Consider the following 13032-nt stretch of genomic DNA (forward strand, 5'->3'; position numbering starts at 1 on the left):
TGCACCACAGATCTGCCCTGTTCTCCCTGTTGATTCCCTTCCCAGCTACCTTTGGATCTCTCTTAAGGTCCCCTGCGCTGCTTTAGTGCTGTGCTGCTGCTTTACAACAACAATAACATGGCACAAATAGGACAATAACGTGGCACAAATAGAACAGTAACACGGCTCGTGGCAGGGTCCCCGTTTGTCTGCTGTTGCCATCGTGGAGTCCATCGGGACAGGCTGTATTTTGCAAAAAAAAAAAAAAGCCACCAATGCCCACCTTTTGGGGGTGTTGTGGGTCCTCCTGATGTCTCCTCGATGAGCCAGGGCTCGGTGGGACTCCTTGGAGGGACTCGACGCGCTGTCCTCCTTCCTCTGGCCTGGGGACGTCCCGTGGGGTGTGGATGGGACACAGCCCAGAAACAGCCCACCTGTAGGACATAAATCTACTCTGAGTCCTGCAGGTCCCTCGAGCTCCCTGAGAACACTGAGGGAGGAGGAACACACGCCTGGATGTGAGGGGCAGGGGCTTCTCCTCACTCGAGGGTTCGTGGCTTGCCCTCCTGAAGGCCCTGGGTGTGTCCTGCTGAAATCTGGTCACCCTGCCTTTGGGTTCGCCCCATGTTCAATAAATCTCACTTGCCAACTTGGCTGCTGTTTGGTCCCTTCCTGTGGAAGCCACTTTCTCCCCTGCAACACCCGTGGCAGGCTCACCCTGGGCAGTGCTGGCAGCAGGTATGTGCAGCACCCCCTCCCCTCTTTATCTGGGCAGGGTTGGGGACAGGAGCACTGAGCAGCCTCCCCATCTGCTCCTCCTGCAGAGGGACTCAACCCCTCTACCCTCAGGGTGTGGATGAGAGCCACAGAGGCCCTGTATGGCTCCAAGGGGGTGAGGTCCTGGCACTGGCTGGGCAAAAAGCACACGGGGGACACTTTGCTTCCCATCCTCCTGCCACGCCGGTGGGAGCTGCGGCACAGTCGGAGTGGCCAGAGCCACCTCCGCTCCCCTAAACCTCCTTACATGGTACCATGTCCCTGCACAGTGACTCCTGTGCTTCCCCACCCTCTGGGTCCCCAGTTTCACCAGAGCTGTGCCAGCTGTACCAGGTGCTGGACCTGGTGGTGCTCCCCCCACCCCGTCTCAGCCACCCCCTGGGCAGAGTGTGGCTCCAGGTCACACCACCCCACCACGGGGACACCTGTCCCATGTCCTGCCAGCACGGTCCCACACCGGGGCCAGGCTCTGCTCTCACCTCCCCACGTGCACAGCACCCCTGGCCTCTGTTTGCTGATTAACCTGGAGCCCACAGCACTGCCCAGGGGTCAAGGCCAGGCCCAGATCGAACACAGTGACAACAGTGCTGACCTTGGCCAACCCTTGGGAAGAGTCCTGGACTTCTCATCAACCCCTCTTCCCACCTTTGCTAAGCCCAGTGCCTGGGTACTCCATCCTGCAGCCCCCGGGGGCGAGTGGTGACCCCTGGCACAGGGATCCTTGCAGGAAAGTAAATTCCTATGAACAAAATAGCATCAAACTCGCGGTGCCCAACACCACAACGCCTGAGAACAGGGGAGATCGTGTCCTCCCGGTCCCACACGTGCCATGCCGAGGCCCGTGGGACACAACACACCCTCCTCGGTGGCTCCGGGGCGCTGTGGCAGGGGGAGATGCTGTTCAGCCTGGGGGGACCCTGGTGCTGCTGTTGCCACAAGGTGGAGGTGTTGCTCTCGACACGCCATCGCAGGAGCTGCACCTGCGTGGATGGCCTTCCTCCTCCTCCTCCTCCTCCTCCTCCTCCTCCTCCTCCTCCTCCGTGGGGCAGGAGCAGCTCTGCCAGAGCACACTCGTGGGGTGTCCCTGCTCCTGTTCCATGCGCCCCCATCCCCACGTGCTTCACCTGGCTGAGTGGATTTCCCCTGAGCCCCAGCTTGCTCTCCCTGTCCGCAGCATTCACCATCCCACCCCACAGGGAGTGTTTGCTTCCCTCCTTTCATCTCCCACGCGATGCTGTCCCTCACACCAGGCAGTGCAGGCTCGTGGTGCCTCACACTGCACACTGCACAGCATTTTCAGTGACGCCCTCTGGGCACAAAAGGTGACACGTGGTATGCGAGCACAACAACCAGGTGCCTCTGGTGACAGCCCTGAGCCCTGCAGGAAACACCTTCACCCCACCACCCACTCCTGATGAAGGCTCTGAGGCCAGTGCCATCAGTGGGATAATGTCTGCAGCATCCCTGTTTTACTGCCTGGCTCCAGCAGCACACAACAGGTCCTTTAAACAGCTCAGTCCTCTCTCTCTCTCTGGGAGGAATGGCAGTTCCAGCCCCTCAGCCCCCTAAACCCTCCAGGATCTCCAAAGCTGAGACAGGGAAAGGTCTCAGGGAAGAGGTGAAAGAAAACCAGGGGGCCAGGGGCTCCTTGCCTTGCTCTTGGAGTTCACAGCTTTTACTGCTGATGAAATCCAGATGGACTTTAAAATAAACTCTGCTCTGTTCCCTCTCCCCTCTGCGGCAGGAGACGGGCTCTCTTTTCAAGAAACAAAAAATACCTTTGGCAAAGGAAACCTGTGTTTCCCTCCACAAAGAAAGAGCCATTCATCTGCAAGCATTTACCAGCTTCACCAGGGAGCTCCTGGCTGCAGCTCTCTCCTCATGCCCACCACACTGACCTGGCTGGAGGGATCCCATGGGGGAAAAAGGGGACCCTTCTTGTTCAGAGCACCAAGCAGAGGCTGGGAGAGGAAAGCAACCCCCCCCTTCATGCACCCATTTCCTCCATTTAGAAACTGCTGCAAAGCCAGTTCCTCATTTCCTATTATTTCTCATTCTGTTCTTCCCCTATTCCTTATTTTTGTGTTCTTTTTGGGTCGTTCTCGCCGTGTCTGCTCCGTAGAGAACCTGGCTACAGGGATTCCCAGGCAGTAAAACTCCCTCATTGACTCTGCCCTTACCCACAGTGACCTCCAGTCCTCCAGAGGGACATTACACCGAGTCAAGACCTCTAAAAGCTTTATTAGGAGGGCTTATAATTGTATTGACTCGATAATTAAAATACACTAACTGGGTTTCTAGGTGAAAGCACCTCGGGGAGAGCTCTGGACAACATTCCTGCTATTAAAGCAAGTGAAATAAGGGGGAGCAGAACCATCTCGGGGCTGTCCATGGGATTTACAGGCTCCCATTCCTTCCCTGCTGGGTCACATCCATTTTCTCTGGTGATTTCGTGATAGCAATAGAAATTCTGGAATGGTGCACAGCAGATGAGGCAGAGGAACCCATCAGTCTGTTCTCAGCACCCCTGAGACACAAGAGGCCGGAACACAGGTAAGGCCTTTTCTCAGCAGCAAGACTATGCCCAAAAAAAACCACCTCTGGTTTAGGGAGACAAGCTGCCCCAATAAATCAAAGCTGTGGCCACTGGCTTTGGTCCTGCACAACCAACCACACGTTATGCTCACCGTGCCAGGGAGTTCTGAGGGTGCACGGGCACGTTACCTGTGCCAAATGTTTTATGGGAAGCACACAGCCCTGGGCAGGAGGAGCCTCTCCACTGGCACAGCTCAAACCCACCTGCCACGTGCCAGAGGTGGGAGAGGTGACAGGACTGCCTGGAGGGGACCCTGGGGGTCTCTGGCTTCCCACTGACTTCTGCCACCAGCAGCCTGGGTGAGGCAACAACTCACCTTCCCAGCTCTGCCCAGGTGAGAAGGCGACAGAAGCTGAGATGAAGATGCCTAAGGGCTACCAGAAACATAACCTGTGGAATTTGTGCCTTTTCCTCTCTCCTCTTGACGTCCATCCTCACCTTCATCTTCCCATCCAGAAGCAAGACACAGCTCTTTATCCACCCAGCCCACCCTCTCAGCAGCAAGGACCTGAGCCCACATTGCCACAGTTCCATGTTTCACACCACCGTGATTCTATCAAACCTCAGCCTGGACACTTGCACGGGCCACTGGGCTGCTTCCCACTGATCCTGGGGTGCTTTAGGCCCCCATCCTGGGCTGGGTGGCACGGGAAAAGTACAGCATAGCTTTTTTTTTTGGAACACCTCTCTCATCCCCCAGAGAGAAGCAGCTACAATGGGTTTATGTTGTTTATTTCACAGAATCCCAGAATAGTTTGGATTGGAAGGGACCTTAAAGATCATCTTGTTCCACCCCCTGCCATGGGCAGGGACACCTTTCACTAGCCCAGGTTGCTCCAACCTGGCCTTGGACACTTCCAGGGATGGGGCAGCCACAGCTTCTCTGGGCAGCCTGTGCCAGGGCCTGCCCACCCTCACAACCAAGGATTTCCCCCTAATACCCAATCTAAACCTACTCTTCATCACTCCGAAGCCCTTCCTCTTTGTCCTGCCACTCACAACCACTTTCACCGACTCCAGCACGATCTCATTTACTCCGTCACAGTTTCAATCTCATTCGCTTGACTCCTGCGGCCGCTTCATTCCGCTTTTTTTTTCACTCCGTTTGACACAAATCAACTTGAACTTATTTCGCTCCGTCGGGGAGGGGAGGGGGGGAGGAACCCGAGCATCCTCCGGAGAGAAGCCGGGGAGGAAGAGGGAAAGGGAGAAGGAGAGGAAGAGGGAAAGGGAGAGGGGAGGGGGCCCGAGCATCGCCGCGGGGGGGTCTCGGCGGCAGCGCTGCCCATGCACATTCTCTCCGGGCGGCGGCGCGGCTCCCGCTCGGCTCCGGCTCCGGCTCCGCTCCGCCCGGCCCCGGCGGCACGAACATGGCGACACGGAGCAGAGCCGGGGCTGGCCGGGCCGCCCCGCTCCCCCTGCGCCTCCTGCCTCTCCTGCCGCTCCTGCTGCTGCTGCCGGCGGCGCCGGCCGCCCGCTCCCCGCTGCTGCTGCTCCGCTCCCCGCATCCCCCCGCCGCATCCCCCGCCGAGCCCCCGCGGGGCCGCCGCGCCGCGCCGCGCCCGCCCGAGCCCATCCAGGTGTACGGACAGGTGAGCACGGGGGGGGGACACGCAGAGAGCACCGCGTCCCGTCACCCCCCTCCCCGCCCCATCCTTCCCTCGGGTGAGCGATCGGGGGGGGGATGCAGGGAGAGGGGGGCGGAGCGGGTCCCGCGTGGGGAAGGGTCGGTGCGGCGCTCGCCGGCAGCTCGTTCGCCGCTCCATTCGGGTTTTTTAGGGGCTGCTCTCCCCCCCCCCCCCTCCCCCCACAGAGCCATCCCGCACCGGGGGCACCATCACATTCGCGTCTCCACTCGGCGCTCCCCTGACGAGATGCTCTCCCGGTGGGAGCAGCCAAGGGCACGCGCGAAGGGATGCGGGGCCGGTCATCCCCGCCGGGAGCGATTCCCTGCGGCTGGGAGCGGGCGGGAGGTGGGCAGCGGCAGCTCTCTGGTGGGGGTGATGCTCGTGATGAATGAGCATCCCTGCGCTCGGAGAGCCGGGCAGAGGGAGGGTGACTCCGGGAGAGGACATGGCAATTTGTGAGGCACCGCGTCCTTCTCCCCGAGAAGGGCTCCGCTGCGTGTCTGAACCATCCTCCACCGATCCTTGGAAAAGAGGGGGAGAGGAGTTGCTCGTCGCAGGAAAACCTAGAAACTGCTATTTCTGAAAGTATTCAGGCTCGATTCACTGGCAAGTTTTGCTGCCAGGACCATAAAGGCTCCCCCTCACCCCCTCTTTTCCAGGAAACCACTTTAGGGGTGATGAGGACTTACACTTGGACTTTTGGGTGCCTGCTATGGAAAGCTTCAGCCTTGAAGAGTCTACTTTATTTTTTGGGTATCCACATGCTCGACAACATTACACTGCCCTACTTGACCCTCCTTGCTCACTGTGTCCCCTCATGTGCCTAAAATGCTGCTGGGGGAGGAACCAGCCCATGGAGGGACAAAGCACACTCAAGGAGAGGCTTTGAACCTTCAGTGACATCTGCATTTGCCTCCTTGGTTAGTGCTTTCCCTCTGGGTGCCCTATAATTTCCCCTTTTTGCTACTAGGAGGATAAGAAGGAGCCAGTCACGAGGCAGGGCTGGCCCTGGAGCTGCTGGAGGGGCACACACAGGGCTGGTGCTGCTCCTAAAGCCCTTCTGTTCCCTTGTTTAGGGAAAAGCTGTTCCTCCTCCCCTTGAAAATCTGCTTCGCCTCCTCTACCTCCTCAACGTTTGGCTGTTTTTAGCACAACACAGCTACCCCATTTTAGAAAAAAAAATACCATGACACTTGTCTCTCATCTACAGAAAGACATTTGTAGCACTTTCCCTTCTGTCTCCCCGTGGCTTTCATCCAACCCACCTGCCAGGTAGTCACGGAGCTGCAGATCCAAGAGGGTGCAGTAACCCTGTCACCATCCAGGACAGGACTAATAGGAAGCAGTGGGAGTTCAACAGTTTGCCACTGTTTGGGCTTTTCTCATTGCCTTAAGCTTTCAGAGGGGATTTGCCTGGAGAATGGAGCTGCTTTTTGCTGGTAGCATAGCAAACAGAACGTGTTCCTTCTGCTGCTTCGGGGCAGGACACATAAATAAAACCCCAGGTATGTCACCAGGAAGAGTTGTTTGTCACTAAACAACAGTTCTCCCAAGTGCCACAGGGCTTTAAATCAGGGTCTGCTTTAACAAAAGGGACAAGAAGGAGCCCATGTGTCCCAGCCTGTGCTACGGATCTGACCACACAAATTACTAATGCCCAGTAAGCCGGAATGCTGTGCAGCTCAGTGCTCGGGGGTCTCGTGCCTTGTCACAAGCACCTAACAATCCCCCCCTCCCCCAAGTCTCTGGCACTCTAATCCCAGCAGAAAATCATGCAGCCAAAGCAGTCCTCTCTCAGGGACATCATCCTAAGGGGCAGTGCTTGGACCGAGCATCCTTGTGCAGTCCCTTATCTGGGACACATCCTGCTCCCGTGGGTTTGGCAGGTCACTTGGCCATATGCTGGGCACTGGCTCATGCCTGAGACTCCCTGCCCTTCTCTGGCTCTTGACTGCAGTCCTATAACAGGCTTGTGGGACATCTTAGAGCCCAGGCTGAGCTCAGAGGTGAAGGAAAGCACCTTCACCTTGTTGCTGCTGTGGGTGATGTCACCAGGGCACCAGGGGATGGAAGTAAGGAGAGGAAGAAAGTCCAAACCCTTTGGCTCCTTGGGAGCCAAACACAGCTTTCTCAGCACCATCAGGAACAGGCTCAGAGTCCTCTGGCCCTGAACTCCACGGATACAAGCACAGGATGCTACTTGGATTCCCCACCTGGATCCTCACCCGCCACCGATCCCATCCTTGCCAGGCAGGCTGCAGCAAAACTTTCGGGAACCTCAGCAAGTAACAAGAGCAGCAGCCTAAACCCCTATGCCTTTGTGGTTTTTTTCCTTGTTTTTTTTTCTGACTCTGAAGCAACCAAGAGACCAAACACACGACTCTGGAGACCGTCAGCTCGGAGACAGAGCGGGTTTTGTTCGCCCGCTCTGCCCTCACCTCCACGGGACTCTTGGGGAGGGTTACAATGGACAGACTGTTACAAAGCAGGCACTGACACGAGGCACGACTTTTCTAGGACGCCACTGACAGCAGAGAAGCACCCCCAGGGCAAGACAAGTGCTGCCTGCAGCCTGTTGGGTGCTCTTTAAATCCCTTCCAGCAACCGCAGCACCGCGCCCTGCCCTCCTCTTCCTGGCACAAGCCACTCATCTGGAGCCCACCCTCCTGCCCCCTAACAGCCTCTGTTCCCTTGCCTACACATCCCTACTCAGACCTGGAGATGAGGCTTGGCTCCAGGAGAAGTGTTGGGGTAGGAGGGCAGCCTGGGCCAGCTGGGTCTGAGGGGTGAGAGAGGGGAGCACAGTGACCGGGAGCATTTACGCCGCTAATACAGGTCTAACCTTTACCTGCAGACAACCCTTTCCCTTCTCTGGAAAGGGTTTATCCAAAGCCACCCCCAAAAGCACCCAACTCACAGCAAATCTTTGCCATAAACCACGCTGGGGTGAAAGATACCCAACTGCTGGTGGCACCAAGTCCTCATCATTTCCAGGCCGTTTACTGTGACGTGACCTTTCACCAGCCCACCACTTGACCTTGACACTGCCCACCCCTCTGTGCTGATGAAGACCTCAGATAACCTCCTGACAACATGCAGGCTGGCAGAGAGCCTTTCCCCTTCCAGAGGAGGCAGAAAATGCTTCGCAGGGTAAATGCCATCCAGCCCTGGGAACGCTGGATCAGTCACGCTGCATCTCAATTGAACCGTATTTAATTTTGACCTAGTTTGCCAGAGCCCTTCCCACGTTAGACTTTAACCTTCTGGAGGTGCCCTGGGCGCTGATGGCACGTCCCAGCCTCATCCTTCCTCCTTCATTTATCAGATACCCCTCCCCATCGCTGTGTCTGTCCCAGTCATCCTGGGAAGGCTCTCTGCTCCCAGCACTTTCTCTTTCCTCGAGCTTGCCAGGAGACACAGATCTCTGGAAGCCACTCAGTTCCTGCTCCTGGCACCGTGGTGGCTGGGAGAGGTATTTGTGTTTTTATCCATTGTTTCCCCTTCAGCAGGTTCCTCTCAGATCGTGGTGTCCCAGGAGGCATCACTTAAGCTTTCCAGAGCTGGAATCACTGGCTCGTGGCACACTTTAGACCTCTCCTGCAGCCTTGGTTATGGGGGAGTGGATTTCATCAGCACTTAGCCAAATCTGCTGGGGCAGCCTCCTTCCCATCTCATCCCTCCTCTCTACCAATTTAGGAGAGCCCATCTCCAGGACCTGCTTACTAAGGGGCCAGGTTATTTCTGCTTGTTTCTGGGTTCCTGCCCGGGGCTCTGATCTTCCCCCTCCCTTACCTTTCCCTTTCTCCTGGAAACAACAGCTAAGGGAGAGCTCTGTTGGCGTAGCGGAGAGAAAACAGCCCCGCGAGCGGATGATTCCAGCATTAACAGAATTAACACAGGCCTGGCACTCTCCGAAATGAGTCACCCGTGTTTCATATCGGTGATTTCAGACCCTGGCATTTTCAGTCCGAGCCACAAGCAGCGCCACGGCAGGCACAGGCTGTATTTTAAAATACCATGGCAGGGCTCGAAGCAGATGCTCGGGAGCAGAGCAGAAGGTGCAGTAATGAAGCTTTAGTGGGAGCGCACGCGGCGTGCCGGGAATGCAGGAGCCACCCATGACACTCATCCCTGAGGCTGGGCTATTGCATAAGCCTTGCCAGGAGGGGAGGCAGAAGAAACAGGGACAAAAAGGCCTGCTACTTGTCCGCTGAGGCTTCCAGTGAGCTGGAATGATGAGGAGCACGGTGAGAGCACCTTTCCCTTTAAAGCCCTGTGCTTTGCTTCTGACCCCTTCCACCAGTGGCTTTCTTTAGCCCCATCCTCGTTCCCCCAGCTGCTGGGGACAAAATGTTTAGCCCATCCCTCCCCTGCAAGCGGCCCTGAAGCCTGAAGATCTGAGCTGATGGCAAAACTTGGTTTCAGCAGCTTCTCACAGCCACGGAGGCCCCTTGCCCTCTGAGATCATCACTCACCAAACCATTAGTAATAACCTACCATCTATTCAGAAATTTCCTAGGAACAACATTTTTTTTTTTTACAGGCATCTCATTTTCAGCTGTGTAACCAGGATGGGAAAACACACAAGTGATGCCTAGGAATCTTTTATTCTGCACACCCCCAATTTTACAGCATCGAGCCTCAAGCCCTGAGCAGTCACTGTACATGATTAACCCTGAGCTGTGGTGCCAGACCTATGGCTGGAGCATTAATCCTCAGCAAAGCAAACCCAGAGACGCACACAGTGAGCTCCCAAGCCCACTCCACACCAAGAATAGCCCCTACTGCTGTCCTGTCACTTGTCACCACTGTTAGCAAGCACACAGTATTTCTGCTTGTGGTTTGTCACAGCCAAGGGTGCGATTTCTGCACGGGGAAGTCACACTTCCCACGCAGAGCAGCTCTCTGGGGGCTCCAAGGCTGGCATTTGGAGCGCTCTGGTGATGGAGCAGCTCCAGCAAGGTGCCCCTGCCAGAGTCACTCATCTCCTGGGCATCCTGCAAGGTGCTGGAGCCCCGGGGGCTTTGGGTAACGCTGCAGTTTGTCACGTGCCAGGGTTTGAGCCACCTCCACAGCCAAAATCCTGCCCCAGCCTCTCAGTCTGGGCACGAGCAACACAGGGGGACGTGACAGGAAGGGAAGCTGGCATTTAGGTATTTCAGATGCCAAAGAATGCGGATCAGGGCGCTTCCCCCCAGCCCCAGATGCTTGAGGAGCTCAGCACTGCAACACTGCACACCTACCAGCAGTCATCCCCTCTCTAGGCTCAGCAAGGCAGCGCTTCCATCTCAGCATCCAGACAGCATTCCATCTGCCAGCACTCAAGCTCCAGCTGCATGCCTGAAGCTCATACCTGCTCTGGGGCAGCAGCTCCAGGGGCTGTCTTCTCCTCATCCCATTTCTGCAGGGCATTCATTTGTTGGCAGATACTGTTAACAAAAAATAAATACATAAGCGTGAGCAAAGCTAGCAGCGTTCACTACTTCCACTAGAGCTACAAGCAGCCTCTGCTATGTCTTGGCTCCAGTTTTTCCCCTCCTGGACTTCATTTGGCACCTTACATATTAGGAGGACAAATTAGAATTTCATGCATATTTCATATACACTTAATCACTTGGCAAAGACCAAAACACTTCCCCATTAAGTGGAATTTATGCTAAACGCTGTTTCCATTAGGCGCCAGTCACTGCCTGTTCATAGGTTAAACCAGTTCCCAGGGAAGGCTGGTGCACTGTTGGGGGAGGCTGTGACAGTGGGATCCTGCCAAATGAGCAAGCAGGGCAGGGTTCCTCCTGTCAGGGCTAACAGCAGCCTTATTGCAAAGCTGTTCCACAAAAAACCATCCTCAGCAGCAGGATATCAGGTGCCTCTCACCCAGGGCACGGGGCAGTGCTGCTGCCTCATCAGCAAGGACTCAGGGGCCCATTTGTTGCCCCCCTGAGCCATTTGGGTCCCCACAAAGCTCTGAAGAGCCAGAGCAGGGCTGCAAAGCAGCAGGCACAGACGTGTGAGGCTCCTAAAGCTGAGGCACTGCTGCACCAGCCCTTCCAGGGGGACTTAAACAGCATCCTTGTGCTGGCTTCTCCTTCTTTACACCCTTTAGTAAAGACATGCCCCAGCAGTCCTCAGCTACTCCAAAACTTCCTGCTGAGCACTCAGTGCTGCCCTTTCTCCCTCCTACCAGCAAACCAAACCCTGCCTGTGTCCAGTTTGCCTTTCTGTGGGGACTCTGCCCTAATCAGGCTGCCTGAGTTCACGTGGCTTCTAAGGAGTAACAAAACTCAGCTGGCTCCCCTGAATCCAAATGCAGTGTCCCTGATTTTTTGGGGTTTCATTAACACTTTCCAAGTCTCCCTGCTCCAAGAAGGAGGTCTCACTGTCTCTTTTAACTACACTTTCCAAGTCTCCCTACTCCAAGAAGTCTCACTGTCTGCTTTAGCTCACTAGCTGAAGAGGTTTACTGTTTGAGGTTAAAACAAGGTGCAGGTTTGGAGTCTCCTTTGGTTTTCCTGCTTTTGAAACTCCTAGAGACAGATTTCTTGCAGTCAAAAAAATAGGAAAGTGCTATTAAAATTGACTCAGGGGTTGTAACAAACCCCTCTTGGTTGAGGGGAGCTAAGTTTTGGGGTTCTCAGCTGTGTCTGGGCTGAGGTCGCACACAGCTGGGACCCCCCCAAAAAAAGCAGCACCCAAAATAACTAACCGAGAGAGATGCAGGAGATTTAAAAGGGGTTATGCTGCTTTCAGAGGAGGGGAGAGGGATTGGGAGCACAGAGCTGCCGTGGATTCCAGACCCGAGGCAGTCTGCCGGCTGTCTCAGTGGGCAGCAGCAGTTCCTCCTCCTCCTCCGCCCCGTTTCCCGCATCCTCAAACAGCGTCGCTGCTTTTTTCCCTTTTTTTTTTTTTTCTTTTTTTTTTTTTTCTGGCGGGCATGCAGGGCTGCTGCCGCCTTGCTTTGTAGCTGGTGCTGCTGCCTGACCTAAATCTCTGCTGGGTTTGCCCGGTGGTGGGGGCAGGCGGGGTGGCAGCGGGGGGCACCCACCCCAGGAGCATCAACCCCGGGGGCTGCTGCCTGATGGCTTTTCATTTGATTATTCTTTTTTTTTTCCCCCCCACCTTGTGTGAGCCTATTGCATAAGAGGGATTTGGGGGCTCCTGCTTTGCCTTGCCCCCCTTTTTTCTGGAATAAAGAGCTTGTTTTTCCCAAGCGTTTTGCTCGGGCGCTGGCAGAGGTTGGAGCAGCCCCTTGCTTGTGCTCCTTGCTGATCTCGGGGTCAGCGGGAGCCTCAGGGCATCAAGCCTAAGAAGGGCTTATCCCTGTATTTTTACAGCTTCCCAAGGCCCCGAGCTCAGGGGTTACCAGCCATCAGCTGAGCCGTGGTGTGTGCGAGGGCTCAGGCACGCACGTCGTCTGCTCCAGGGACCGGGGCACCGACCTGCAGCCACTGCTGAGCTGCTTTTCCAGCAAGGCTTGGCTGTCCCTGCCTGCTGGTGACAGTCCCTGTGGGTTTGCCCTGCACCTCCAGCTCCCACTGTGGTGATGCTGTCAGAGCTTCCCCATAGAAACCAGCCCTTTGGGGCCGGAGCTGTCACAGCCCTGCCAGAAACAACACACATGGGAATAACAGGGCTGTGTGTGTGCTGGAAACACTGGGTGGAATCACAGAGCAGCCTGAGTTGGGAGGGACCCACGAAGATCGAGCCCAACTCCTGGCCCTGCACAGGCACCCCAACAATCTCCCCCTGTCCCTGAGAGCTCTGGCAAGAGCCTTGGTGCTGTGCCCACTGCCCTGGGGAGCCTGTTCAGTGCCCAACCACCCTCTGGGGGAAGAATCTTTTCCTAAGATCCAACCTAACCCTGCACTGACACAGCTCCAACCATTCCCTTGGGTCCCATCACTGGTCACCAGAGAGAAGAGACTTCGTTTCCCTGTGGCACTTTTGCCTCATCAGCCTGGGTTTGAAAACACTTCCCAGCCCTTGGTTTTAGTTGTCATTCTCATCATCCCCCAAATCCCATTTCTCTGAGGAAGAATAAAGGGAAAACTAACC

The 13032-nt window shown here is 56.0% G+C and overlaps 2 protein-coding genes across 5 annotated transcripts in view; both read left to right on the plus strand.

Moving 5' to 3' along the window:
* The window catches only part of SC5D (sterol-C5-desaturase), a 3313-nt gene extending 2684 nt beyond the window's left edge, over positions 1-629 (plus strand). For all 3 annotated transcript variants that reach the window (XM_027901770.1, XM_027901771.1, XM_027901772.1), the window contains exon 6: positions 68-629. The gene's annotated coding sequence lies outside the window, so the exon portion shown is untranslated. The remainder of the gene's footprint in view (positions 1-67) is intronic.
* A 4221-nt stretch (positions 630-4850) lies between these two features.
* Positions 4851-13032, plus strand: part of SORL1 (sortilin related receptor 1) — a 42529-nt gene continuing 34347 nt past the window's right edge. For both annotated transcript variants that reach the window (XM_027901774.1, XM_027901775.1), the window contains exon 1: positions 4851-4944. The gene's annotated coding sequence lies outside the window, so the exon portion shown is untranslated. The remainder of the gene's footprint in view (positions 4945-13032) is intronic.

This window comes from Empidonax traillii, unplaced genomic scaffold (genome assembly GCF_003031625.1).
Source record: "Empidonax traillii isolate 1590-97213 ecotype Southwest subspecies unplaced genomic scaffold, ASM303162v1 scaffold812:size654646, whole genome shotgun sequence".
NCBI classification, from domain to species: domain Eukaryota; kingdom Metazoa; phylum Chordata; class Aves; order Passeriformes; family Tyrannidae; genus Empidonax; species Empidonax traillii.